The sequence below is a fragment of the Equus przewalskii genome, chromosome 1 (assembly GCF_037783145.1).
Source record: "Equus przewalskii isolate Varuska chromosome 1, EquPr2, whole genome shotgun sequence".
Taxonomy (NCBI): domain Eukaryota; kingdom Metazoa; phylum Chordata; class Mammalia; order Perissodactyla; family Equidae; genus Equus; species Equus przewalskii.
This window is the reverse complement of record NC_091831.1, coordinates 131,589,532-131,608,092: the sequence shown is the minus strand read 5'-3', so window position 1 is coordinate 131,608,092 and position 18,561 is coordinate 131,589,532. Positions and strand designations below refer to the sequence as shown.

Genomic DNA, 18,561 nt, shown 5'->3' with positions numbered 1-18,561 from the left:
ATTTTCCATCGTTATTTTTAAAAGGTCATAAATCTGTCTTGGCTGAGCTTTTGTAGCTCGACTAGTAGAGAAAAATATACTCTAAAAAGTCAAGACTACTTAGGAAAATAATTCAATTCAAAATATTAATAAGTTACATATGATGGTAAGTTAAGAATTCCTTACTCATCTTTTTTTAATTAACGTAGTTGCCATGTGTTAAAAATTAGCCCATTTGTGTACAATCCAAACCTTTCAACCATAAAGTTAATATCCTATCTGAATTTAATAAGGATGCATCCTGACATCATATGTAGCTTCTGAGTTCTTTACATTGGAAATTGATTTCCTGGTACAGCGTGCATGTGTTTCTACCCAACTAGATGCCTCATGTCAGAAGACTAACCAAATAATTAATACACATTCCATCAAAGTTCTCAAATACGACAAAGCACATTTCTAAGCAAACACATTATATCTTGAACAGAGTTGAAAAGAACATAACTAAGGATTAAAAAATAACCTAAGGAATAGAATAATTAGGCAAAACAAAGTACTTGGATCATCTATTAAATATAATTTATATGTGAAATAAAGAAGACCAACACTGAGCTGTATATACAGGATGGCAATGTTCACCAGTTTACCTGGAATGTTCCATTACACTAAATTTATTTTCCACAGTTTTCACTACTGGATATCACGTCAGATTATCTACTAAATTACACACGCAAACACAATCACAAGTGCCCAAGTGTATTTCATTTTCACATAGCCTCTACCTAGCCCCATGCTTTACACAAAGCAATGACTTGCCTAAGGAATATGTTAAACGATGTAAGTAACACACAGCCCACTCTTTCTTCCAATGTAATCCTGTATCCTGGGATAATTTCCACAACTACTTACTTTGGATTTGATGCAATGTTGTATTCAATACTTAGAAAGAGCACACAGAAAATTCCTGGATTTAACTTCATTATAAACCAGTGTACCTGCTAACTTCCTCGTACAAGTACTGCAGTGACTTTTAGGGAGAGCAAGCTATTCTAGAAGGAGAGTCGTATCAATCACTTTTAGTGTTGATATGCTGAATTTCATTGTCTAGAATTAGAGATTGTTCAAAATCTCACATCCAATATAGTTTCCATAATCCTGAAGCTTTCTAATACCCAAATAATGGTGTCTTTGTACACTGCTTAATATATCTATTGTGAGTTATGCAACTTAATATGATATAAAATCACGTTTAACAAAAAATGATCATCTCCAAGTCTGCCTGCTCATCTCAAGTGTCTAGCTTGATTTCTTCAAGGAAAATTCTTTATGAAATCTGAACTCTAAGAATGTCTCACACTTATGCCCCCTCGGATATTTTTAGTATAGTCGAGGTGAAGTTTTGTGCCACAGATTGTCTGCAACTGTAGAGAGAGAGTTATGCCCAACATTTTTCAGAGACTCACAAAAGCCAAGTGGTAGCAGAGAAATTCTGAAAGGTGATATCAGCTGAGAGTTATTGCCTACCCTTTTCCATATGAATTAACTAGTCTATGATTAGAACCAGCTTCCCCCACCCCAACCCCCAAGGAAGAGAATTACTGAGAACACAAAGTACATGGACCATCTAGTAAACAAAATTTATACGTGAAATAAAGAGGACCAACACTGAACTTCTGCCTATGTCTTACCTCAAGCTGTAATCACAGAAATTAGACATAGACTTTGTTAGGCCCTATAGTTTAAGTCAGCATCAAAACTATCTGAGTTAATTGAAGTAACACTAGTGGTAAACTCACGCCTTTCAACAGTTATCTTCACTCCATCTTAACAATGGAAAGATCAAGCATATCTACTTAGTCCTTTATAAGATTTGAAGGCCCTGGGCGGGCCATATTGGGAATGCTGAGAACTGTATCTGGATCAAATAGAAAGTGATGTATTGCTGTTCAGTGTGTCTGGACTCTTAATGGATTACCCACGAGAAATGAAATGATGTTTAAGGCAGTGACCAAAACGCCTGCTAATGGCTCCTGTAATCCTGCAAATGATATGAAGGTCTGGCATGGAGGAGCCTGCTCACGATGGGGGTGGCCTGGGGAGTGCATCCTGGCCCAGCACTTCTATGCTTGGAATTGTTCATGGCCTGGCTAGGGGGAGGGAGAAAGTGCTGGGGGGCAGGGGGAAGGGTGCATCATTGTATCACAAACCCATAATTTGGTGCCACTACTGCACAGGACGGCTGGCCTGGGTCAGGCTCCCAAATTCTTGGTCTTCAGCCTTGCTTCAGCTCCCAGGGTCTTTCAGATCTGAACAGTACTCAAGCTGAGACAGATTTCACAAGATTTATGGAGGCCAAGATGCTTAGTATGAATGGACTCACGGTAGATGACCTGTATTTTCAAGCAGGGGCCCGCCTGCCTAGACCTTTGCCTCCCACTATGTTTGTGCTTAGTTCCAGTGGGCAATGTCGGCTAAAGAATCAATTAGTTACAACAAGCTTCACTAGGACTCTCATGGTAAGGCGATGGGAGGGTTTCTCCCAAAGCAAGGTTCAGGATTCTGATTGGTCAGATTAAACTACTCTACTAGCCTACCCCTGGGTGGCTCTTAGCTCAGAAGGCAATTTCAGTTGCAAGTGCTCTTTAGGAAATGACTAAAATCCACCTGCTCTGAAAAGCAGACTCTCTGTAGATGCAGTCTGTTTAAGCATGTTGATAGTTCCAGAAAGCAAGCATTTGCGGACTGGAGCAGGACCCTTACTCAACCTTCCATTTAATCCAATGATGCACAAGAGCCACCACCCTCCATCTTTTAGTCAGTTTACAGAATTCCAATGTATCAACGAGGAAAAAAACATGTAGTCAATGCCTTGCAAATTTTTCAAAAGGAAGGCAGTTTAGTTCCATAAATTTGTGTTTTCAGACCACTAAGAGGGAAAAGGACAAAAATCCCTTTGCCCTTGTTTTCCATCCCTCAGGCTTTTCCATTTTCTCACAGGCAGGGTTGTGTCTTTTCAAAATAATCTTTTAACACAAATTATAAGTCTTGGACCATATATACACTGCACACGTTAACTCAGCCAGTATTTCAAAGGATGAGTTCTGTCAGACACCGCTACTGTCACAAGTATATTGATTAAATTAGTCCACATACATATTCATCACAGCAGAGAGGTTTATTGTGCAGTGGAATAGCTGAAGCAAGACGCACGCATATAATCACGAATTGCCTTAACAATGAACAATCTCGCTATGAAAAATTCTAATTTGCCCCTATTTTCAGCTCTATTGCCTAAATAATTCACTGTCTCATGCACCTTAAGTAATTCAAGCAAACTCCCAACACCTGTAGAGGCAAATTTCTGCAGTTTCAAGTTGCTGACAACAAGTGGCAGCGGGGCGTCAGGAAATCCTGGAATGCAAGAGTGATTATCAGCCAAGTGGTCCTTGGGCTGGGCTGTCATTCAGCATTGTGCTTCCATAAAAAGTTTGCTTTTTACTTTTAATTATAGAAGGAACAAGAACATGGGCACTAGTGTTCTTAACACCTCATTTATTCCCAGGACCTCTTTTGGGAGATATCCTGGCCCAGAGAAAAATGCCCATTCTCCCAAAGAATTAAAAAATACAATCGTACAAAAGTTGTACCCATCGCTTCATGCTGTGGGTGAATAGCGATCGCTCGATAATAACCTAATGGGTTTACAATAACCAATAATATCTCACATGTATTTGTACTTATAATGTGTCAGGCATTATCACATTCACTCCTCCAACAACTCTGTGAGATAGGTGACATCATCATCATCTTTAATATTATTATCTGCATTTTTTTGATGAGAAAACTGAAACTCAGAGATGCTAAATAACTTGCCCAAAGTCAGAGAGCTATGAAGAGGTAAGGCTAGGATTTGCACACATTTTTTGTCTTTTTATTTAACTCAAAAATTTAGTTTTTTTTTTTCTTTCTCACCATATTGCACCAGCCAAGCTAAATCTTTCCAGTAACAAACATCAGCAGCGTACTGCTCGGTATGCAACCATTAACCAAGGATCAAAAGACATCTCATAAGGAATTTGGTTAAACTTACAAACAGCTCAGGAACTGATGTCAAGATGCCTTTCCGGGAGTTACCTGATTAGTTTATAACTAGAAGTAATCATCAACCTTCTAGATCATTCTTCTCAATTTCATAAAATTCCTAGTAGAGTTTTTGACCTTCAGATGACTGCTACCAATGTTTAACAAATTTCTTACCCTCTCTGAGCCTCAGTTTCATATTTGAAGATTCAGTGATAAGGTGTATAAATGACGCAGCACATACATGATTATTTTATATACATATTCCATATAGACGCACATCACACAGTTCTTAGAAGTAGCTGGCACTCAGTAAATAGTTATTATTATTGTTATTGTTGATAAGAAATCCTGCCTTATAGCGAAATGAAATTCTTTTCTCCGGACTTTAAGCTCTTTCCAAAGTAGGGATAGAGAAAAGCTGCTTATCCTCCTAATAATATGACAGGCAGTTCATACCAGCCACCACAGCAATCCTTTACAACGCTGGCACTTAACTCTTTGCTGCAACACAGCAGTATGTCGTAGCCAGCTGCAGGATGTGTCACAAGGAATTTGCTACTAATAATAGTAAAAACAAAAATTAAAAGTTTTTTTACTGGTTTATATAAAAAAAATAAACTAATATGGACCTACGCTTACCCCAATAATATCTTTCACTCTAGCTCTCTTGCACAACCATATACTTTCTTGAATTGGGCAGAACAGGGCGAGGTTACTGCTGGCTTGCCAGGAAATGGCCAAACCTTGGGTACACCCGTGAGAGTATGTCACACAAATGAAGGTCAAGCAATTTTGCATGTCTTGCAAAAATGGTCAAGAACTACCGCTTACAAAAAAAAAAAAAACAACAGCTAACTTTTACATCAATCTGTTGACAGTGTTTTTTTCCGGAGGTCTGAGAGTAGGGAGATCTTTTCACTTGCTGTGTTACGTATTTCTCTAATGTTTGAATTTTTTACAACCAGCATGTATTACTTCTGTAAGCAGAAAAACCAATAAAGATTAAAAAGAAAAACCCTAAGGCATTTGATTTTATTTTCAGCAAAATGGCTTGAGTCCTTTATGGATTAGTCACTTTATTTTATCCTCAGTTTAAAACTGCTGGGGTATTAAAGGCTTCTGCAACCGCCTGGATGGCAGTCTGGCCTGCATGTCAAGGCCAGCTGGGGGAGCGCAGCACAGTCTTCACTTGGTTCCCTGGAAGGACTTTGGGAGCTTCTGGCTTCTAGAGTCTTGCGGCCCCTCTGGGTCTGGCCACCTCCTAGTTCCAAGGACACCGTGCCTTGCCCAATGGATCCCAGCCAAGGGGGCACAAGTAGGGGCTGAAATTCACCTGTCTGTCAGCCCTGCTGCAAAGGGCTGTCACAGCTTGGACTAAGGGAGCCTTTTTCTAATTTGCCCAGATGGGCACCTTTTTCCCAAATTATCCTTCCTGAGGTGACGCCCTTCTCTATAGTGTGTAAAGCTGCCGTGTGTGCTAGCAGTGGACAATTTAGGGAGCAAAACCCTTTCCTTCCATTCTCTCACTGCTGCCACTGGAGGCCCTGGGGCCACCGTGAGGATTTGCAGAGAGCTCTCACGACATCTCCATTGTGGGAGGGCAACAGACTGTGGGCTTCCAACAGTTTGGCATGTTTTGTCATCCTGGACCCATGGCCCGAGTACAGCATGGATGTGTTCCATGGCCCAGGCACGTGCAATGGTCCTTCAGGGTGGGGAGGGCCGAGTTTGAGCTACCTACTAGGCAAATTAAAAATCAACTTGCTCTGCCATTTTGTCTATTAAATACAAACTAAATAGACTACTAGGATGTTTCCCCAGCACAGGCTTTCTTCCACTGATTTTTGGATTCTGTCATGATAGTACTTGATCCTCGCGGAACATCACCAAAGCCGTCAGCCCCAATTAGAAAAGTCCCGGCCCTTTGGTAGAACAGTCCCATGGTCATTTCTGGCAGCAATAACAATGCTTGAGATTTGCAGAGTTCTATGACAGTTTTTAAGGTTTTTGTCCTCATTAGCTTGTTTCGGTTTTGGCACTCACAACTCTGAAGTAGTCAGATGGGTATTATTACCCCCATTCTGCAGATGTGGAAAATGAACCTCAGGAGGGTTAAATGCCTTCTTCTCTATGTCTAGATTTCCCAGGGTTTAAGTGTAGAGGCAGCCACAGAAAAAGACAGACTTGGTGTCTCTCTCCGATTCAGGATTATCTGATGCCTTTAGATGTATGTTATCATCGATCCCGGCTCTCAAGGGGAATGACACGAGAGACAAAGAGCTGGACGTTGATTCAGCTAAGAAGTGGAGTCAGCAATCCTTCCAAATCTGCCTCTGACCCTCAACTGCCCGAGTGGCCTCAAGCAAGTCACTTACACCTCCACTTCCTCCATCTATAAAATGGGAATAATTCTTACCTCCCAGGCAGGTGGCGGTAAATGAATGATCGCAAAGCTCTTTGAAGATGAAAAGACCTATATAAATGGGAAGCTTTAGGAAGCTTGGCATATCATTCTTGGCAAGGACTAGGACGCTGTGCCCTCACTACCCACAACAGGCTCTGCCACAAAGAGAATAAAGAAAAATACATAGAACTGTACTTTTCATCTGCTAGCTAAACTTACTTAAAGTTTCTTAAAAAAAGTTGTTCGTTTCCAAAATGCCTTCCTGAGGCACTAATGGGTCCAGATGTTACTACCTTAGTCTCAACTTGAGAAAAAGCAGCACGTAGTTGGTCCAACAGCTGTCACAAAGTCACTGAACTAAACCTTCACCAGGGCTTGTGCAGTCTTGCGGGGATGGAAATGGCATGATTTCTACTTGTTAAACACAGTCAACATACGTGTCACCCTCTGACATACCAAGCCTTGGTATTAAGTTGATATCAGACTCCCAGGACCCTGTTGAGCTATGGCCATGAAAAAAAAAGTCGTGCACCTTACTCTGCCCACTCACTCAAAAATCCTGCACGTTACCTACGTTTTAAAGCCACTTTCGTGTGTGTGTGTGTGCGCTGAGGAAGACTGGCCCTGAGCTAACATCCGTGCCCATCTTCCTCCATCCTATATGTGGGACAGCTACCACAGCATGGCTTGCCAAGCGGTGCCATGTCTGCACCCAGGATCTGAACCAGCTAACTCCGGGCCGCCGAAGTGGAACGTGCGAAAGTAACCACTGCGCCCCTGGGCCACCCTGTAAAGCCATTTCTTAAAAAAACTTTAACTTGATTGTCAATTCTGCTGAAAACTTAACAGCTTTTAAAAAAAGTCATTTTTAAATAAAAAGTATTGCATATACCTGCCAAATACAAACACATAAACACATCTCCAACAATCGAGAGATCAAGCATTTGCAAACTAAATCTAAAAGAAGACAAACTTGGAGTTTTGGAACAGTGACTATTTTCTTTAGTCTTTATACATGTAAGACTTAGGTGCACAAGAGTTAAAACCCTGAGCCAGACGCCCCTCTGAATTCAGAGACAGCGGAGCTGTGTACGCAGGAAATCTCTGAAGGATAAGGAAGACAGGCTCAGCTTCTCTTGTGGCTTTCTGTGAATACGCAGGTAGTTCTGACAATGAGAACTGAATATTAATCCTTTGTAATATGTTTCTATTCCTACTAGATTAAGCTTTCCAGAGAAACTGACTCGCATTCCCTGATGCATATGTATCTTTGCTAAAAGCCAAATCCAAACGAGCACTTTTGTCCCCAGACAGGGAGATTCTGTCAAATCAGAGAGAAACAGATTTTTCATATAGAGAAAGAGTAGATGGCTTTGATTTTTAGATCCAGTTCTCTCTAGAATTCTCCTACTACACAGGAATGCACAAAATACCTAAATTTAAGGCAATGGACTCTACCTCTTTTGTTAATTACCTGGTGACTAACTAAACCGTGAATAAAATAATTGAACAACAAGAGAATTTGCTTCCTAATACTTTACTCATCCAGTGGGTCAAAGACTGAATAAAATTCCAATAAAAGATGATGCCATTAAGATCAGCGATACAATACCTTTCTCTTTTCTTGTCTTTCCTAATTTAACCACTTTATTGCCTTTGTAAACAACATAACATACTTGTTGTTGAGAATTTGTGGGGTTATGTGAAAACAGGGACCAAGGCAGAGATAACTAACTGGCCATTCAGCCAATTATTCTCAGCTGAGATAAGGGCCCACTAAGATTCTAGAATTAACTACATTTTTTCAATATATAGTTCTTGAAGATTTTCTGGGACCTTGAGATGAGAAATATCTAATAAAAATCTTTCTCTTGGATCTCTCAGCATGAGTTAACTATAATTTCTTTTTTCTTTTCTTTTTCTTTTCTTTTGTGAGGAAGATTGGCCCTGAGCTAACATCTGTTGCCAATCTTCCTCTTTTTTGCTTCAGGAAGATTGTCACTGAGCTAATATCTGTGCCCATCTCCCTCTATTTTATGTGGGATGCTGCCAGAGTGAGGCTTGACGAGCGGTGCTAGGTCCATGTCTGGGATCTGAACCTGCGAACCCCAGGCTGCTAGAGTGGAGCATGTGAACCTAACCACTATGCCTGCAGCCACCCCCGTAATTCCTTATAAGCAGGAAAAAGCATCCATTTTATTTTACTAAGTGGTTAGACCATGCTCAAGGGAAATTCCTAATAACTTCTTTTCCAACAGTAGGTGTGTGTCTTTTATATAATTCTGGATAATGCTAGACCAAAAAAATGTCATCTGACTCACAGAACTGCATCTAATCTTTTCTAGCAATCAACCTCACTCTAGACACCAATCCCTTTTTTCCCCTTAACAAGTGCAATTGTGCCACATTTAGGTTGAGTCTTCCTTTGCTCACAGTTGAGAGCAATGGGGTCAGCTCTTTGCTTTCATCATTCAAAGCCTGTTTTTCACAACAGAAAAGAACATCTTTAAAACCAAACCAAATCTGGAGATCTTATCTAGTTTCTGCTTAACCAAAAAACATCAGAATTACTCTTACTGCATTTTATGAAATATCCTTACTTTATACAATTACCCCAAATTTCTCACACCTAAGCCTAAGAGGTAACCACTTTATTTTACAGCTCTTTTAATTTCACACCTGCCTTTATGCATACCTCGAGCTATCCTATTGTATAATCTTGGTATTTCAGTTTAGAAGCTTTTCTTTTTTTTTTAATGGGGTACATATAATGTTACAAAAATGTAAAAGCCTGGTGATTCAGTTACAAGTCCAAAGACAGAAAAATCTATTGGCACAGAAATGGGTCTGATAACAAATAAGATATTTGTTTAAATCCATTTCTTTTATGGCCTCATATGAGTCTGGCCCATTGTACAGTTAGCATATAGCATCACAGTTTACTGAATAAACCCATCAGAACATTCTGTTTGCCTCAGAATGCTCCTTAAAGGGCCAAAGGCTCCAGCCTAAAAAGTCAGTCATCGATTGCTAATTCCAACTGCATAATTCCTATGATCCCCTAATGGTGCCATCACAAAAACCAGCTGCATGAAGATGTGCAGAAGTGGGTCAAAATAACAAGAATGCAGGTTAAGTCATCAAAGCTTACCAGGCAAAGAAACCCATTGCTTCTTTCCATTAGCTTGGATGGTTTTTTTGAAGATCAGTTACTGTTCACTGAACAGTAGATTATGTCATTTAAGAAATATTCCCTAACCAAATCAGGTTTGGATTCACGGCAAAAGATTGGAAATAACTTGTAACTTTAAACCCTGAAAATACATTTACATCCCTCTACATTAAGCCAGAGAACTAAAATGACAACACAGGCATAGCCACAGGAACACAGACTGGTGACACCAAAACTGTCTTGGTCCACAGATCATTTTAGTGGTAAGGATGGTTACAAGGATTATCCCACAGCCCAGATCCCCACTCCAGCTCTGTGCCGTTTCCCACTTCACAGTCTCCCGTGAATTACCAGGGAGAATGGAGCTTTGGGCAAGAGACCAGGGAAGGGTCTGGTTTTTATTAAAAATCACAAGCAAATTATTTAGATTCATCATAAGCAGAAGTGTAGATGTTGTCATATTAATCACTTTAAAACTATAAGATTTTGAAGGATTAGTGACCAGCTCCTAGAAGAAAAATTCTCTTGGGTTCTCCACCTCCAATTTCCAGGACAGCTTAGCCAGTGACATCTAAACAATAGATGTGGCAAGTTTGAAGCCTTCCAATACATCATAGATGTGTTTCTGGATTGCAGTTCAATGGTATTTTTTTAAAATTCTCTTTTTTTGTTTTGAGGAAGATTAGCCCTGAGCTAACATCCACCATCAATCTTCCTCTTTCTGCCGAGGAAGTTTGGCCCTGAGCTAACATCCATGCCCATCTTCCTCTATTTTATATGTGGGACGCTTACCACAGCATGGCTTGATAAGCGGTGTGTAGGTCCATGCCCAGGATACGAACCGGTGGACCCCAGGCCGCCAAAGCAGAGCACATGAACTTAACCGCTACACCAGCAGGCTGGCCCCTAAAACTCTCTTTTATGATGCTTTTCTAAGACAACCAGTCCAGCCAGGCATAGGAATGACCTGACAAATGATCTGAGGCGTTTTTTCTGATTCCCTCTCTAAATGCATGCTCTTTCAACTTGCTTATTAAAGAAACATTTCCATTCTTAATTATAATATATACAATCAACCAGAGAATAGATAACAGTATTTGCTGATAGCTGGAGCACCGTTGTTTCTATGGTCTATTCCCAAGAGGAGAGAGCAGGAGCCGGTAGCTATTTCTTCATAGGAAAGGGAAACACAGAAAAAGGCAGCAGAGCCTTGGGGACATTAAACAGTTGCAAGATATGAGGAGAAGAAACGCTCTGGACCAAGCTAAGAGATTGTCAGATTTATTTTAAGAAGGTCTGACATCTTAGCATCAGTTTGCAGACTATAACACCTAATACATGTCATTTTTTCCCAACAAAAGGAAATGTATATTTTGGGTGTTTATCTTGAAGCTGCCTATTTGTATGTAAATCATGCACTAGAGGTGAGGTAAGAATGCTGCAGTCATGTAAAGATATCAGAATAAGGTTCACAACATTGTCCTTCCTATTCCATTTTCAGTTTCTGCGCCTGCAATCCAAGGAGCTTCTTTTGCCTGCAGACAAACATTTCAGATGACATTCTACGACGGTCCTGCACATTCTCCTATCAGCTATCCAGCATTTGGCAATGTGTGTCTTTGTCACTTAAGATAGCTTAAGTGTGACATTATCATTGGAATACGTGAATCTTTCTAATTTGCGGTACAAGTGTCCCATTCACACACTTTGGTACTTCAGTACGGCAAGGTTTTGAAATCCATTCCTCAAGTGATGGCAGCACATTTCACATCAGATGGAAACACATTCTGATTGCTAACAGCTGCTATGGGCACATCTAACTGTCACAGCTGGAGCTCAGAATAGCAGGTCCTTTTTAATGCCAATGGCTGCTACCATCTTAAATCATAACACACGCCCCCCCACACACATTCCACACACTCACACACAGGTCTATCCAGCTGCAAGTCTTACCACCACTTGCTTGGAACCTACACAACAGGGTACCAGGGATGCAAAGAGGGTATACAGAAGCCACTAGCACACTTCACCTTGTTACTTTAGCTTCCCTGTATATGAATTAAAGATGAAAGTGACAACTTTTTCAAAAAGAGCCGAAAGAAAAGAGTTGAGTAGAACCTTGAAGGTCAAGTGTAGAGGTTCAGTTTGCAAGCTCTAGAGACTGCCCTGTCACTTACAACCTATGTGAGCTCGGGCAGCCTTCTTCACCTCCCTGTGCCTGATTTTCCTTGCCTTTAAAATGATCCCTACCTCATCATGATAGAGTACCCAAGGAAAGTGCCTGTAGAATCAGTGCCTAGCACATAGTAAATGCCCAATAAATGTTAGCTAGCATCATCATCATCATCATCATCACCACCACCACCACCACTACCACTATCTTTTAAGGATAGTAGTATTTGGCAAGGGCTGCAAGTGGAATTGAGGGAACTCCCAGAAGAATGAAGAGGGAGAGTCATTATATTCCTTTGAGTTAAAGATACAGAGTTCAGCAGCTTTATCTCCAATGCAGAGGCCTAATATGAGAGGTAACACTAAGCAGGTTGAAAGAATCAAGGCATGATTGAAAGAAACCAAAGTGTTATATCAGCTACCCACTTTCTAGGTAAAGCCCACAGCAAGGCTGGCATCTTGGAGAGGTGGTAAGTGGAGGAAGTAGGGGAGAGGCCTCTGCGTAAAGTGGGGACTAACTGCAAGGTTAGGAGGCTTCTAAAACTGCCTGTTAATGAGTGAAATTTACTAACACCTGTGAAAGTTTGTGACCATCTTTCTCCAGGGCTCAGCCTCCCTCTCTGTTCTTAGGTATCATGCTGCACTGTCTGGTCCTGCTATATATACTGTGATTTGATGACTAAAAGTGAGCAGAACTGGCATTTCCCTAACAGTAGGGACATCTTTTCATGGCAAAATCCAGCTGGTGTCATCGAGTCAGGGAAAAGTAGTACTAGAAAGTGGAAGAGAAGCCCCCCTGGCAACCAATTTGCCTGTTTTCATTGCATTTTGGTTTAGGAAAGAGAATACCCTGGAATGTTCTCGCCAAGGTCCAGAGTAAAAGTTCTGGAAGAGGGCGCACTGGAGCTAGGACATCTGTTTCTATACACCTGCTCCCTCCTTTTTATTTAAAAAAAATAATCTTTACTAATATCAGTCAAAGAGAATTCCTTCCAATACCACACCCTGCCATTACAGAACAGACAGGACAACACAATGCCAGTACGGTGTTGATGGAAAATAGAGTGGTTTTTTCCCTCCAAGGTAAACAATTTCAATAGAATGCTTTGGGACAGAGTCAGGTTGTTCCTGTTTTTCTCTCTTCGAAGAACTGTGCGCTTTTGCTTTACATCTATGGACGCAAAGCTCCTGGCAGGTAGCATCAGGATGCAAATCTATTTCCTACTATTATTTATTTTTCAAAACAAAACCTTCTCCATCAGCGAAGCATTTTAGGACCTCAGGCTACATGGTTCCCAGCTGCAACTGTCCAAGGCATTGGTTGTGAAGGACCACGTCCAAGGCCACGTCAAGGACCATTAGCACAGGGAGAAGTAATATCTGAGGCAGGGTTTGGTGGTAACAGAAAAGTGTACTCATCAGACAAGAGGTTTCCCTGTGAGATGGTGGGGCGCCAATACCCAGAGGGGTGGCTGGAGTCAATCCAGTGCTCCAGGAAAATCAGCCTAACTGCTCACCCCGACCTGCCCTTATCTTGCCCTCACTGTTATTCAAAGGGACCCAAAGCAGTCACTGAAAGAAATTCCAAGAAATAGAGTTCAAAAAAAAAAAAAAAGGAATTAAGGCTTAGAAAAAGTCATTTGAATAAGTGTGTAGACTTCCAATTGAAATTCTGAACGGGACAGGAGTTTTTGGTTACAAGCATAACCTTAGAGTTTGTTTAAAAAATCAATCACACCTCAACCATACCTGCCAATAATCAGAAGGATGGCTGGCATCTGGGAGGAGTTATTATTCATTTAAGACATCCTTTAAGATATGTCACAAGAATAAGTTTGACCAGTCCTTACCCGTCCCCACCCTGTAAAATAAACAAATAGTATTTCTATTGAAGCCAATTTCCTGTTCCTGGAATCAGCTTTTTGCGTTGTCAGTTAACTTTACCATACAGTTTACCATTGTCAACAAGGCAGGTAACTCTACCAGAGAAATACCAGTCCATTTCAAAATATTTCTTGAAAGTGAATTACTCCATCGATGACAGGGCAAGCCTATCCCATCTTCTGGTCTGTTGAGCTAAATGGTGCCTTAAGAAGTACATTTCACTACCGAGTTAGACAGTACAGTCCATTTTAGAGTGAATCTATTGTTTTCCTTTCTTTCCTCATTTCCTTTCTTTCTTGACTTTTGGACATTACTAATTAATTTCAAAAAATAAGTTTTCTTTGTGCATAATTTTACAAATATTTTTTAAGAACTTATATAAAACTTCAAGGCACTTTGCAAAAACATTATGTCATCAATAAGGCAGGGAGATCTTAGGAATAGTCATAGCAATGCTTTTAAAAGGTCTGCGTGATTTTCTTTTGGGGGGGGTGAGAAAGATTGGCCCTGAGCTAACATCTGTTGCCAATCTTGCTCTTTTTGCTTGAGGAAGATGGTCCCTGAGCTAACATCTGTGCCAATTTCCCTCTACTTTGTATATGGGAAGCCACCACACCACGGCTTGATGAGTGGTGTGTAGGTCCGTGCCTGGGATCTGAACCTGCAAACTGGGGCCACGGAAGCAGAGTGTGCGAACTTAGCCACAAGGCCACTGGGCCCGCCCCTCTGTGTGATTTTTGTATTGTGCCATTTCAGGAGCTTTTCTTAAAAGGGCTTGAAGGAAGGGATCAAAATGGAGAAAACATAACTTTGAAAGTGGTGATCAGGATGCCTTCAGTCTACCCTACGTCAGGGAGTCAAGGGGTGGGGAGCCCTTAGTCCCCCCGGGACTAATACCACAGTTTCTCATCTCTCAACCTGACAAATAACTGTGTGGGATCTCCATCCCTGTTGACTTTGCCAGGCCCCACATTTTATTCAACTACTCCCGAAAAATGGGGAGCAAGAAAGGATGAAGTAGGAGAAAATTGAAAACCCTGAGGGCCAACTAACGAATTTCCTAAGCTAATGATGTACTTTAATATTATAGGAATTTAAATTCGTATTAATTATTATTATTACTATTTTTAAAGATTTTATTTTTCCTTTTTCTCCCCAAAGCCCCCCGGTACATAGTTGTATATTTTAGTTGTGGGTCCTTCTGGTTGTGGCATGTGGGACGCTGCCTCAACATGGCCTGATGAGTGGTGCCATGTCTGCCCCCAGGATCAGAATCGGCAAAACCCTGGGCTGCCGCAGCGGAGGGCGCAGACTTAACCATTTGGCCATGGGGCCTGCCCCAAATTCATATTAATTATTATTTGAGTTAATATTTGGTCTGTCTACTGAGAAAGTAATTGCTAAGCTGGGGGAAATTAGTTACAAAGACTCTAGCAATGGGTATAAACAGCCACTGGGCCAAAGGGTTTGAGATCATGAGTGGCAGATCTAAGAATGGTTTCTCCAGGAATGTCGCTACCCATTTCACTCCAGTGTGGCTATCTTTCCCCATCTGCAGCAAGTCAAAACAACCCCTGGGAGAAAGGCATGGGGACATGAAACTAGGCAGAAGTTCCATACATTCTTCAGTAGCATCTCATGAACCTTAAAAAATGAAACTTCAAGAAAGCCCATTTTTACATCCCCAAACACACCAAACTATGAAATGGGATAAAGCATTGATGGTTCCAAAGGAATTCACAGGGGAAAGCTTCAGTGCCACAATGCACACGTCCACTAGTTCCCCAGTGGGAGCTCGCCCTGAACCCCGTGGCTGAGTAGGTGAGGTCTGTCTAGCCGGAAACAGCGAGCTCTGTGCTGACTGCAGTAAAAGCTCCGAGGTGCCCGTGATCAGACTCGGCTGCATCTTAGTGATTTCTGAACTGGGGGCTGAAGTCAGAATTCTCCTGCAATTACTATCAGATTGTGACAATGAAAGTCACCATTCGGGGGTCCTCTCGGGCAGGAGTTTCCCTTTTGCTCTCCCTCCACTCAGTTTCCCACACTCCCTGCTGACTGCGCAATTTTCTTATCAGGGGACTAGTCATTCTGACACAACCGAAAACGTGTACGCTCAGGAGTGGGGTGATCTGGATGTTGGACACACGGTGTGTGTGTGTGTGGGCGCACCTGTGCCACAGCAGAGGATGGCCTTTGCGTGTCCTCTGTTTTTGTTGTTGCTGTCATCTACCCTATTAACTTCCTGTAAGAAGAACATTAGCGGCCATTATTTTCTTCCAACAAAATCCCTGGCACCAGCCTCGACCCAAAATGAGGATTGACCTTTAAAGGAGTGATGGTGTCATGGCCACCAACTACTTTGAACTTCTTCTTTTGCAACTGCTTTCAGTGCCAATGAGATGAGAAAGACAAGTATGTCACTTTAGAGTCACTTTTTTTTTTTTTAAAGGAAAACAGCCTGGCCTGGTTTCTTCTCTTAACCTTATTTACCACATTAACTATTGGCCATTTTCAAAAATCAAATTCACTTTTCCAGGAGAACAATGGCCACTACGTAGAAAATTAAAACATGCTAAAGGAGTTGAAAGCAACTCCAGAAGAGGAATTACATATTAGTTTTGGGCAGTGACAGCGGTTTTGGCACAGAAGCGTGACCTCCCCAGTTGACTAAGCTTTGAAGGGGCAATGTTCACATGGAAGGCTACCTCCTAGTACATTTGTTAAAATAAAATCAGCCTCATTACCTAATAATGTAAATGACTTTGGGAGGAAACTCTGAGTCTCATATTTTACTCCTCCTTACAATACTGTTCAATTAGAGTGGACTTGGTGGAAATTCTGATTTCATTCCCCATCACCGCTGCATTAAAATATGCTCTCTGATGTCATGCTCTGAAATAAACTAAGTTGTTTGCTACCACTACCTACACACAAATTAGAAAATTATATGACAAGGAGTTTAATACAGCCTGCAGCTGGGACACAGGTTATTACTGAAAGTAGTTGTCGGCATGGTTTCTGGTTTCGCAGTAAAAGAAGACGACTTGAAGGGACTCAGTGGTTTTGATGCTCTTCTGAAATGAAAACATTCCGTGAGTGCACAGCATCGGGTTCTCATTAATGTCAGCCATGCGAAAACACTGTCTCCACGAACACTATAGTCATTCCCCCGTCGAGACCATGACTTTCCACTCTCTGGCATTTTGGGCATTGTGCTGGTACTTTTCCAAAAGAGGATCTTCGGGCAAGCCATTCTAGGTACTCAAACAAACATAACACTCTTAAATGAATAGGTGGCCTGAATTTGCTCGAGTCAGCCAATAATTTCCACGGGAGAACGTGTTTCTTTCTGAGAAACACTGCAAGTTAATGATGAAATCCTCAAACTTTGGGAGGCAAGAAGTTTAAATATTACATTTAACGATACATGTTGGTTTAAAATAATGTGGTGGATAAAAATATCATATCAGAGTAGCTTTAGCTTGCTCCTACTGAACTTCTTGACACGTACAGTTTAACAAGATCTTTTTGATGAAAGCAGAAAAATCTCTGGCATTCTTAATATGTTTGATGATATGTAGCACCTTTTATGTGCTGTGTCTGTTTGTCTGACTATCTTGTAAACAAGCAATAAAACACTATACTTCATCCCAAAGTTATGAGGAATGGGGAGTTAAGCATATTTGGGTGAATTAACAGTACATTAAAAAACAGAGTTGCCATCTACTTTGTTACTCTATGCAATTAAGTTGGGCACAATAGAGAAAAAATAAAGCCATTTTTTTAGGTAGGGAGTAAGTGTTAGGAAGTGGTATTTGCTATCACACCATCAGGGTATTTTGTTGTTGTTATTTCCCTCCCCCCATTCATTGCCCATGAATTAATTTAGGAAACAAGCAAGGCATTGGGGAATAGGCTAAATATAAAACAGTATTTGCTGTATTTTGGAAAAGAAAGTATTTTGCAGTTTCCCAGGATATCACATATGTGTCGTACTTGCTATGGTGGTAGTATACTATTTTGAATATCACTTTTTTATTGCAATGATTTTCAAATACCCAAGGTGAATTCCCACAGAGATTGCCTGGGTGTTGGGGGGGGGGGGCGGACAGGACATCTGGGGAGACTCTTACGGTTATCTTTTTATTTCACTCATTTTCTACGCTTTCAAATTATAAATTCAAACTGCAATGTCATTCTCCATCCTCTCCCATCTCCTTTAATCTACAAAACAAAAAAATAAAATTTAGATTTCATTACTTGTATTGTGAAATAGCCACAGATAGGACTCCAGGGGTTTATAACTCAAGCCATCAATTCAATCATAAGGACAGTGTAGCTCATTTTATAAAACAAAATATAAGAGAAATTTGGCCACAAAATGGCCAAAGGAGGTAACTATTTATATTTGAGCTGCTTTTGACTGAGTCAAAAGCATAGGAGAGGAACATCTAAGATTTGAAATCTGGACAGAAATTTTAATGTTTTAAGCTGCTCACAGCCAACCCAAAACACATTCATTTTAGAAAATAATGTTTAAACTCAAGGAATTTATAATCTATGTATCAATGGTTTCTCTCTTTAGGGCTCACCAAAAAGATATTTAAAATTTTTTTTTTTTGCTATAGAATCACATCTGGAAAATATCAACAGAAGCGTTATCAGTTATCGATCCTCCTCATTTGGATATTACAGAGATTAAAGTTATTGTCAGCACACAATTAGCTTTCATTGGAAAAGAATTAATCTTTTTTGACATTTGTTTTCCTCAAGGACAGTCAGAAAAAGATATATATCATGTTAACGGTGACTCTCAAAGGAAATGATGAAGGAATCTAAATAATGCTACTTTAATTCTGAAATAATA

At 40.7% G+C, this 18,561-nt stretch overlaps 1 protein-coding gene across 3 annotated transcripts in view; it reads right to left on the bottom strand.

Annotated features, from left to right (window-relative positions):
- Positions 1-18,561, bottom strand: part of RORA (RAR related orphan receptor A) — a 688,440-nt gene that overhangs the window by 35,728 nt on the left and 634,151 nt on the right. The gene's annotated exons all lie outside the window — the stretch shown is intronic.